The following is a 12,194-nucleotide window of genomic DNA, read 5'->3' on the forward strand; positions in this document are numbered from 1 at the left end:
CTGTGAAACTGGTTGTATGGTTGGTAACAATATCATCAAACACTTAATGTACGCCGATGATTTGGTGATCTTCTGTCCTTATAGTACTGGCCTTCAACAGTTATTGAGGGTTTGCTCTCAGTTTGGCTCAGACTTTGAAATTAAATACAATGCAAAGAAGAGTAACATTACGATTGTTAGCAGTAGGGAGGACATGAAACTGTCATTTCCTGAATTTTATCTGTCTGGTATTGTACTTAAGATATGTGATGAGGTTAAATACTTACATTATATAACTGATGACCTCTCTGATGATAGGTACATTAGACAGTGCCGTATGATCTATGCACAAGCTAATTCGTTGATTCGCAAATTTGGTATGTGAAGACTGCACTTTTTAGAGCATATTGTACCCCTATGCATACTGCCCATTTGTGGCGGCATTACAGAAAGAGCAGCATGCAGAAACTCAATGTAGCATTAATGATGGAATGAGGCTGCTTAACGTGCCACGATGGAGTAGTGCAAGTCAAATGTTTGTCAGTGTTGGCGTGCCCACCTGTTCTGTGCAACATCATGTACAGATGTATGTGTAGGTTGATTTCAACACTGACGAACCCGGGCCCTAAGTTCAGTCAGGTTGTTCTCCAGTACATGGAACCATTGGCATTTTAGCCTATATATAAATGTGATATTGTGTTGTTGTTGTTTTTTTTGTATTTGTCTGTTATTGTTTGTGTTTGCACCATGTGTGTCCTTAATAAAGCTTTGATGATGATGATGATGATGATGATGATAAAAGTTACAAATGTGAAGTGTAAAGATATCTTGTTTTAAATAGCATATTAAGAAATTTACATCAATGAGTAATTGAATGAAATGCAATTAAAATCAGTTCTGTCTTGCAATGGCCTTAAAATTCACAAGACACTTGTTCTCAAACTGTTTTATAACATTTGCAATCAGAGAAGCAGAAATACATAATGCAAAGTGTATATAGTATTTGATTAATTGATCAACTTGATTCTCCACATCCATTTTATTACGTTTAGTGTGAAAAGGTGGGCGTGGCTTTGGAGCGCACGTGCGAGTCAATCAAACAGCGGGAAGGAGACCGTTGGCAAACTCACTGCGAGATGCGCCTGTCAGGTAAGTTGAGTCGGTTATATGAATAAAATACTTTTATTATCACAATGATGAGGAGATTATATTTGCAGTAGATGCTATTATTTTGATACATTTATAGCTAGATGATCGGTTGCATGAACTTGCAATACTGCTGTAGTAGCAGCAGTTACAATAGTACACAAATGAGTAAAACAGAGGAATAAAGGGAAAAATACATTGATAGAAGTCTTAACACTTACTGTTTCTTAGTATCCTCTAGTTCGCTCTTTCAATATTGAAAAACTGATTTTCATTAGACTCTGTTCTTGACATTCTCCCCATGTAAACTGGCTAGCAAGATAGCATTAGCACGTGCATTTTCCCCTCCAGTTTTCCATTTCATACAAATAAAAATAAAAAGTTTTTTTGAACATCTATAACAGCAAATACATACAGTTACGACTCAGAACAGAATTAAACAACAATAATATAATTATAAACAGTTGACAAAAAGCCAGTAAAATAAACAGTCACAAAAACAAAAAATATTGAGCCAGGGGTAACATATAATTTAAAATAAATTAAATTCAAGAGAGAGAGAGACAGACATGCCTTGAGTCCCTTTTTTATTATTATAAAAAAAGCATAAATATTATACTTTTTGCTCAAAGTAACAAACTTTAAAGCTGTGACGTTACTGGAAGAAGAGATAGTACCCAAATAACATCAGGTCTTTGCGAAAAATAATAAAGAGGTTTGACAAAGTTTTAGAAAGAGATATTCCAGTGCACCCAGAATTTTTTTTGCTTGATGGTTCCCCTCAGATCAGTTCAGTAAATCCCACTTATTTGTATTGCATATATTGTTAATGGCAGCTAGGAAGATAATCACTGTGAACTGGATGAAGGTGCGTGAACCCACTGTGACAGAATGGACACATAGACTGAAACAGATGTACATGTTTGAGAAGATGACAGCAGACTTGCAGTTAAAGTCGGACATTTTTCGACAGAAGTGGGCACTAATTGAAAATTTGCTTCAAATAAATAGATTTAATATATGTTAATGTTTGAACAATGCAGATAATGTACTGGTGTGTGGTGTATTCTCTGAAGTGCTGTCAAGGATTTGTGTATTTATTTGAACTTTATTTGTTGTTGTTGTTTTTTCTTGCTCATTTATTTACTTTACAATTACATGAATAATATTATATGTAAATATGCAACAGTGCTCTGTTTATAAGAAAAAGTTCAATAAAAACACAGTTAAAAAAAAAGAAGAGGTTTGACAGACAAAAATGTACACCTGTGTACAAAAAACTTGGCTAGAAAATCGAATAGATTTATAAGAAAACTTGTCTTTTAGATTCTTGTCAGTTATAAAATCCAAATAAGACATCCTTTAACACCAAAGATAAATTGACTAATAAAGTAGCACGTACAAACAGACAAAATTTCTTCCAAAAAGTAGCTACATGAACACAATCCCAAAAAAGGTGAGGTACAGACTTGTCTTCCACTCCACAAAAATAGCATAGGGGATCTCATCTCTTTAACCTTATTAGTGATTAGGCAAAATATTTGTTGGATAGAGACCACACTTTCTTCCAAGGAATATCATTAAAACAATTACTCCAAAAATTGTCTAATCTTTCTATTCCTGGGAGAGGGACTAGATAAAAAGCAAATCTTCCCTATTGCTGTCTCGCAAGGATGTATCCAAGAGTTTGAAGAAATCAAAGAATCAGTTTTTTAAAAGTGCAATAGCTCCACTGGGCATCCATCACTATGGCAAAGTCTCGTGGGGTGACAGGAATACAATATTTAGTTAAGAATTCAGAATAAGAAAACAAATGACCATTTGAGTTTACAAGTTGAGAAACCAAAATAATATTATTATTAAACCAATCTGAAAAGAAAAGTGATTTATTTTATTATCGGATATAATGGTTATTCCAAATAAAATACCTGTGGGGACTAAAATTATGTTTGTAAATCAAGTGCCAGGCCAAAAGCACCTGCTTATAGAAATTTGACAATTTGATGATCAGTTTAGAGATATTATAATTAGCCTACAAACTAACAGAAAAAAGACGTTGGGCCGAGGGGAGATTTTGTGTTTTCAGACGATCTGTGGTGATGGATAACCCAGTTTTTTTATATATAACCGCTACGCTTTTCAACAAAGCAAATAAAAATTGTTGCCACTCACATACTTTGTCCATTACTATAATATCGGTAACTTTCTCTAGGTTATTTTCCCGGCGAATAGAGCAAGCATCTACGTGTGGGGTCCGACCTGCATGACATATTTGTTGCCTTCATCCAATAGCATGCATGGGAAAGTGTCGGTGTTGGAGACGCGTTTGTGAACACACTGGCGCGCTTAGCGCCCAGGAAAGATTGTACTATTTAAGATAAGAACTATTTTACCCACTTTTGCTACATAGCTATTCAGTTTGACACAGAATGAGAATGTAGAGGTAACGTTATCCATTCGTACTGTTTTTATTTTATGTAACCATCTTTTGTCATACGACGTCCTGTCATTTCTTTGTAATCTTTAATAAATACACCGTTCTGATTTCACACATTTGACACAATGGTATTGCTTGGAAACACAACGTCATAAAAACGAGCCAGTCAATACTCTTTTTCCCGCCCATGTTTACTTGGAAATAAATGGCAAAACATGAAGTGCGTATATTTGAGGGAAGTGGACCCACCATTTCCTTCACAGACATAAGTTGGGAGAAATGTATTAAATCATTGTTTCTGTGGAAATACCTTGAGGGCAGAGAAGGTATTATAGCAGAAGAGGCAGTACAGGCATACAAGTTACAAAGCCAGGAACCTACAAACCAGTTAGTCAAACCAGCTAACACTGGCTACCACAGGGAGTGCTACAGCCATTTCACAAATATCACCAAGATAAAACGAGCACAAAGGAGAAGAGAGAAGGCAGTATTAGTTGAAGAAACTGCAAAGGAAGGTTGGTATTATATTGTATAGACAGGCGGTATTAGACATACAGTGCAGTATGGACAGTAGTATACAGTTAAGAAAGTAGTATGGTTTACAGTAATATAAATTAAATATAAATGTGCAATGTACTAGCAGTAGCCTTATAAGAGCAGAATAGATATACAGTATGAACAACATCTACAGATATGTGCAGTGTAGTAGCAGTAACAATATAAGATTAGTACAAAAAACTAGAAGTTTGTTGGCAAACTTTAAGTTGGCTTGAAAAAGCCTAGCCAGAAAGTTTGAAGGCAATACAGTCCGATAGATGGGTAGAAAGAAAGAAAAATTAGGTGGAAAGAAAGAAAAAAGAAAGAATAGATAGATAGAAAAAAGAAAAGGGAAGGAAGAAAAGAAAGGTTAGAAAGAAAGAAAGGTTAGAAAGAAATATAGAATGGTTAGAAAGAAAGGTTAGAAAGAAAGAAGGATAGATAGAAAAAAGAAAGAAAGATATATAGGAAGGAAGGAATTGAGTCTAGGACTTCAGGGAGTTTAGATTTGAGTTTGTGTTGTCCATACCTTGGCTCAATTTGAACATTCTGCAATTAAAGTCAATGGGATTTTCCAGAGTTTTAGTCGTCATTTTTAAGAAAAAATGTAAGTCCGATCAGTTAGAAAAGATATAGCAACTTCAAGCCAACTTAATAATATAGATACAATGAATTGACAGTAATATAATAAAAAACACCCTGCAAAAAATTTTCCCTTCCAATTATGGCATCATTAACATCAAGGCCGGACACCTGAACGCTGTGAAACTGGTTTATTACCCATGTTAAGGGAACAGGTAGAACCAATATATGGAGCATGAGTTTTCCCCTGCTGAAAGTTACAAACCATTTTTCTTGAATCAGTGATGTGGGGAAGGGTGCAGAACCTAGATCTATTGTTTTGCACTTTTAGTGGTAGAGGCAGAGGATGGTGAGGCAACTCCAGTTAAAACACTGGCTCTGAGATCTTACGCCCGTGATCTCTACACGTCCAAGCGGGCCCCACACCTGCTTCCAGTACAATGCATTATTTGCAAACATGAGAAGTACAAGGTTCAGACACACAGCAGGAAAAGGGTAAAAGAAAAGCTAACACAGTGTGAAACACTCAAAAGCTTCCATGGCCTCCCACAGCAGGTGACCTCACACTGGAAAATGCCCTGAGTGTAGTGCCTCACCAACTTTTTAACTTCATTGCATGGATATCAGGAATGTCATCACAACCATCAGATGAACGTGTTGATGTCATTATTATTACACATTATTACCCTGGCAACCAGAGGACGGTGGCTCATGCCAAAACAGTGCTCACTTGCAATGGCAGTTCGGCATATGACTGGCTCTGCACAGCTTATAGGGTTGTTAAATGGTCTGGGTCACTGCTCATCCAATTCCCAGGTTCTTGAGCATGATACTGCCCTTGCTCACCTACAAATTGAGAGAGGAGAAATATACATCCCTGAAAACATCAGTGCTGAAGTGCCTGTGACTCTTGTCTGGGATAATAATGACTTTGGAGAGGAGACTCTTTCAGGTAAAGGGACAATACATAACACCAATTGTATAATAATTCAGAGGGCCATAAACAGTTATACAGCATCCTTACCAGACACATTACCCAGACAGAGAACACAAGAGCGTTCTGTTCATCCTTCTCCACTGAATCTTTCAACATACACAAGAGGAAAGCGAACTGGTCCACAGAATTTTGCATTGAAGATAGATCTCCAGCAGGACCAATACAGATATGCCCAAACTACCGGTAGAAGAATTGATGCTGCATTCTTTTTACTGAAAGTACCTGAGGTCCAGGGCAAAGTCCTTCCTGGATGGACAGGGTTTAATATCATGTTGAAGGAAGACACAGTACTACCATCTACACATGTTGGCTATCTACCAGTGATTGACGCCAGCCCGACTGACCTCAACACTGTCCACACCATCCTGAGCCGCTCCATTGCCATTGCTGACAGCTTGGAACAAAAAGAAGTTGTTTTAGTTATGGATCAAGCCATATATGCCAAGGCCCAAGAGATCCGTTGGCAAACAAATTCTTACTCTGAGAGAATTGTAGTGAGGATGGGAGAGTTCCACACAGCAATGGCATATCTGTCATGCATAGGAAAGCTGTATGGTGATGCTGGCTTTCAGGACATGGTGGCCGCAGGCTCAATCGATGGAGTGATCTCCGGCCATCACTACAACAGGAGGATACGGCTCACAAACTCCTGATGGAAGCACTTCAGAAACTGCGCTGGTGGGCATACTTGGACACACTCACACAAGAACAAAATGCAGCTGCTTTAAAAGTGGCAACAGATCTGCAGGAGTGTTTTCCCTCTGAAGAGTTCAAGGTCATGCTAACATCAGACACATTTCAGCAGTTACTGCAAGGTTATGAAGAATTTGTGGTGAAAAACAACTGTAACCACACATTCGCATTTTGGAGCACATACCTTGACATGATGGAAGATTTGCTTCTTTTCATCAGGGCAACAAGAGAGGGGAACTGGGCTCTCCATTTGTCCACTGTGCAAAGTATGCTGCCCTGGTTTATTGCCTGTGACAAAGTAAATTATGCCAGGTATTTGACGGCATATTGGGCTGAAATGACCAACCTGGAAGACACAAACCCTTCAGCACACCAGCAGCTTCTTTCAGTTGACTTTGTGGCACAAAGACATCAAAGTCATGGTTTTGCCGGCACTGCATGTGATCAAGTCATTGAGCAAACAGCCAATCAGGGCTCAAAGACAAAGGGAGGCATCAGTGGGTTCTCTCTGAACAAGGGTGCAGTTCACCGCTGGACCCTAACACAACATGAGCGGGCAGCAATCACTTTTGAATGCAAAACAATGGCAGGAAAGTGCCCGGTAGGACATCTTAACTCAGAGCTAGACAACACCAGAATGCAGAGATCAGGCTGATGTGATGAACATTGTGGCCACTATCCAAAATATGGTTAACCCTTTTGACCCATTGCTGGATGGAGAGTCTCTTTGTCACATCTCTTCTGGCCAACAGGTATCAGAAAATGTTGCCACAGACTTACTAGGGGCTAAACAAAGAAATGTAAAGGCACTCACTGAATTCTGTGAAAAAGGATTGTCAATGGCGAAGCATCATTCCATGACCCTATAAAGAAAATGAAAACATTCAAAGACACTGGCCAAAGTACAGTCACAAAAATTTGAGGAAAAGAAAAAACCCAAACATCACATTGCAACTTGTTTGCAAGGCTAATTGTTGTGGGCAGCTTTAGGCAAATTAACATCAATGAAATGCTCACTTACAGTTTGGGTCCTTTTCCACAATCAATTTCCAACTTTGATGGCTCTCTGGTCAAAACCAACAAAGCTGATGCACATCTTGCTCGATGAGATCAACCCGCCTGCAACAGTGAGTGACATTCCTGATGGCTTGGTTTGGATTTGGGATGCTATGGCTCTGTTGCAACAACTAAAGCCACAGTCAACATTTGGGTTGTATGCTGATCATGTACTGAGGACATTAGTTCACTTAGCTAAGGCAAGCAAGTCAACAGAGCTTCATTTTGTATGCGACGCATACAGCGACCTGAGCATCAAAAATGCTGAGCGTAGACGGCGCGCAGAACAGGGCTACCAAAAAATCTAAATATATGGAGATGACCAAAAAACCCCAAAGCAGTGAAAAAAATTCCTGGCATGTGGCCAAAATAAAGAAAACTTACTGGAGTATTTCTTCCAACATTGGAGCTCATCTGCAAATAATATAATTGACAATATAACTGTCGTTGTTGCACACAGAAGCAAGTGTCACGCAATTAAGATGAATGTGAGCTATACTGACCTTGAGATACTGGAACTCAAAGACCTAGAGACAAGTCAAGAGGAGGCAGACACCAGAATGATACTGCATGCAGCCCATGCAGCCAAACACAGCCATGACCTGGTAATCAAGAGCCCAGACACTGATGTCTTTGTGCTGGCTCTAGCTTTCTGCAGCCACATTGATGGCCACCTCCATTTCCATACTGCTAAGGTGAGAAACACACACATTACCTACATTACCAAGCTACATGCCCATCTTGGCGAAGACAAATGTGATGCCCTTGTAGGTCTGCATGCCTTTTCTGGATGTGACACTGTGAGCGCTCTGCATAAGGTTGGGAAAGCAAAAGCATACAAAAAACTAAGTTCAAAAACAGAATACATCACTATGTTTAGAGAACTAGGAACAATAGAACTATGTGAAGCTCTGGAAGCTTACATGTGTGATCTATATGATCAGAAGGACTGCCAAGATGTCAATATTGCAAGGGCTAAACTGTTCAAATCAGGTAAATGTTCTGAGAGAGACTTGCCTCCAAACAAAGACTCCTTGCATAAACACATCCAGCGGGCAAGCTATCAGGCTGCAGTACACAGGAGTCTTGAGTGCATGCCAGACATTCCTCCTCCTGTAAATCATGGCTGGAAGATGGTAGGAGATTTCTACGGAGTGGACTGGATGACACTTCCGCCAGCTCCAGAGACCATACTGGAATTTGTGCACTGCTCGTGTAAAAAAACTAATTGTGTTAAGGGTAGATGCAGATGTAAACTGCATGAGCTGCCATGTACAAACCTCTGTCAGTGTGTTAACTGTGACAATAAGTCACTTGAAGATGACTAGGGCACATGTGTGTATGTATGTACACATGTGGGGAGTGGTGTGTTTGTGTTTGTGTGTTGGCTACTCCTGCAGAAGTAAATCTGTATGACATGTTTATGTACATTATAACTCTGCTCTGTTTGATAGCCTATGTTATTTGATAGTTATACTTATTTCTATTACATGCAGTTCTAACTAGAGCTCTTAGCTCTTTGGTTTGAATATTGAATATTCGTTAGAATATTAGAATACTGACCCTTTAATGTTATGTCAGATGTAACTGATAATTAAATATACAGTATGTCTTAAACATCAACAGGTTCATGTTTGCCTTGAGTTTTTGGCGAACGTTTGCAAAACGGTCTGAGGTAATTATCCGCCAACATACAGTGGAGCTGTAGCCTATGTGAGTTGGACGAAGTGTTACCATTAGAATGGAATGTTTACACCAAATCAAATATGTAATCGCATGATGCTAGCTACTGCTAGTTCGCCAGCTGAAACTAACGTTACCCTACTTAAAACTACACTAACGAGATGCTTACACACTTTTGAACAACACAGTGTACAAAACAAACATTTTATATAGATATCATATTCTAATTAAATGAATACTTACAATCACACAAAGAATGTCCTTGGTGATGATCAATGCGCTGCCGCCGCCGCTGCTGCTGCTCGTGTCTGATAGCTAAATCATCCGTGTAACAGCTGTTCTAAATAATCTGATTGGTTAATAATAATCCTATGTCAGTATCTTGCTGCGCTATTGGCTCAACTGATATAGTAGGCAACCGCGTTTGCCTGCATATTTACAGGTCGTGCATTATGATTTCGGGGGGAAATGTGCAATAAATGGGAGTGGCAACACTTTTCATATCGTTGAGAATAAAACAACCGTCCCAACTTTACAAATCCAGGTTCTCCCTCCATGGGGATCATCCATTTCGTAAAGTAAAGCAGATACGGACCCTCGGCCCACCGTCTAAAAGGGGAGACCACCAACTTTAGAAAAAATATAATTGGGAATAGCATTCCATATTGAATCAGAATCATTCAAGAACAGCCTCAAACAATTGATCTTAAACGTAATGTTTAAAGAAGCAAAATCAAGAAAGTTAAAACCCCAGTAGAATTATGACCCACCTTCTGTCAAAATGATTGATGGCTTTTTAATTAATGATGATTGATGGGTTTGACCTTTTGACATTGCCCCACCCCCCCTGCCCTTGGGTTGACATTGACCTGCTTTTGACCTGACCTTGACCTAGCGGTGACCTTGTGTGTAATTGAATAATAGGATAATTGAATAATAGGATAATTGGATAATATAAGTATAGTATAAGGGGATTCACTGTTCAATATTTGAACTTTGATGTAATGGAAGTGATGAGGGTTATTTTTTAGCTCTAACATCAGGATGTGTGTGATATACTAATGGAAGTTTATAGGTTTATTTTTTAAGTAAGGGATAATGTAGAGCGAGGCGGTTGTTTTAACGAATACAACCCCTACAGGCTGATCAGGACCCCGACGCGATGCAGAGCTTGAATTAGCCTGAAGGGGTTGTATGCGCTATAACAACCGCATCGCTCTACATTATCCTGCTTATTACATAGCTACCTACCAAATAAATCAATAATTTGACACAAAATATTGTTTTAAAAAATAGTTTATTGATTTAAAAACGATTGTATTGCTTCCGCTAAAAAAAATAGTCCGTTCCGTCTATACGGTTAGAATCCTGCGTCCATAGCAATGCTCTGTTTTTCATAGCAACGGTGTGTTATACTTAGCAGTGGTCTGTTATCAAGAAATAACAGACCGCATTCTACATTAGAATTCAACCAAGCCATGTAATAAGCTCTGATATCAGGATGTGTGTGATATACTAATGGAAGTTATAGATATCAGGATATGTGTGTGTGTGTCACATGCAAGCATCGGCATCGCGCTCCCTCCCACCCTCCGACCCTCCGCATTCCAGAACACAGGGTGTATATAAATGGGACAACGCGAGCCCACGTGTACTTGCTAAATACGCCTGGAACTGCGTATCGACCCCGTACACAACCACTCTATTTCGTTTGAATTTTATAGGCGCTGTTCTGTGTAATGTGTAAGCATCCTCACCAGCCAGCCATTCTGAAACTTGTTTATCGCTTAGACGGACCCCGCTATCTTTTAAGACGGCGTCTTTTAATCGTTTTTTTACCCCCTAAAGAACTGGGGTTGGACGGTGTATAATAAGCCTTTTTCATGAGCTCTGACATGCTGTCGTTTCAACCGCTGCAAAAGAATAACGATATAATAATAATTCCTACCATTCATTGCGAAAACACTTGAAAGAGCTGTTTTCAACCAAGTAACATCCTTCTTGTCTCTAAACAACCAGCTGGATGTCAACCAATCTGGCTTCAAGAAAGGGCATTCTACTGAGACTGCATCACTGTCGGTCACAGAAGCCCTACGGATCGCAAAAGCTGCTTCCAAATCTTCAGTCCTCATTCTCCTGGATTTGTCTGCTGCCTTCGACACTGTGAATCATCAGATCCTTATGTCCAGCCTCTCATCACTGGGCATCACAGGTACTCCTCTCCACTGGTTCGAGTCCTATCTCACAGGTAGGTCCTTCAGGGTCGCATGGAGAGGCGAGGTATCCAGAGCACATCAACTGACCACAGGGGTTCCCCAGGGTTCAGTTCTTGGACCCTTGCTCTTCTCCATTTACACCACATCACTGGGACACATCATACAGGCACATGGCTTCTCCTACCACTGCTATGCTGATGACACACAGCTCTTCCTCTCATTTCAACCAGATGATCCCACAGTAGCTGCACGGATCTCAAGCTGTCTGGCGGACATCTCGACATGGATGAAGGAACATCACCTGCAGCTCAACCTGGCAAAGACTGAGCTTCTCGTCCTCCCCGCCAATACGTCTCTACAGCAGAACTTCACTATCCAGCTAGAATCATCATCAATCACCCCATCAAGGTCGGTCAGAAATCTTGGAGTAACGTTTGATGACCAGCTGACCTTCACAGATCACATTTCAAAGACAGCTCGAACATGCAGGTTTGCACTGCACAACATCAGGAAGATCAGGCCTTTCCTAACTGAGCATGCAACACAACTTCTCGTCCAGGCCCTGGTCATTTCTAGGCTTGACTACTGCAATGCTCTTCTGGCTGGACTTCCATCACTGTGCAACTAAACCTCTGCAAATGATCCAGAACGCTGCAGCTCGTCTTGTCTTCAACGAGCCCAAGAGGGCCCACGTCACTCCTCTGTTCATCTCTCTGCACTGGCTACCTCTCGCTGCTCGCATCAAGTTCAAGGCATTGACGCTTGCTTACAGATCTATCACAGGCTCAGCTCCCTCCTACTTTCACTCACTCCTACGAGTCTACATCCCTACCAGAAGCCTACGATCGGCCAACGAGCGACGTCTCAT

This window comes from Abramis brama (assembly GCF_963993115.1).
Source record: "Abramis brama genome assembly, chromosome: 6".
In the NCBI taxonomy this organism is placed as follows: Eukaryota; Metazoa; Chordata; class Actinopteri; order Cypriniformes; family Leuciscidae; genus Abramis; species Abramis brama.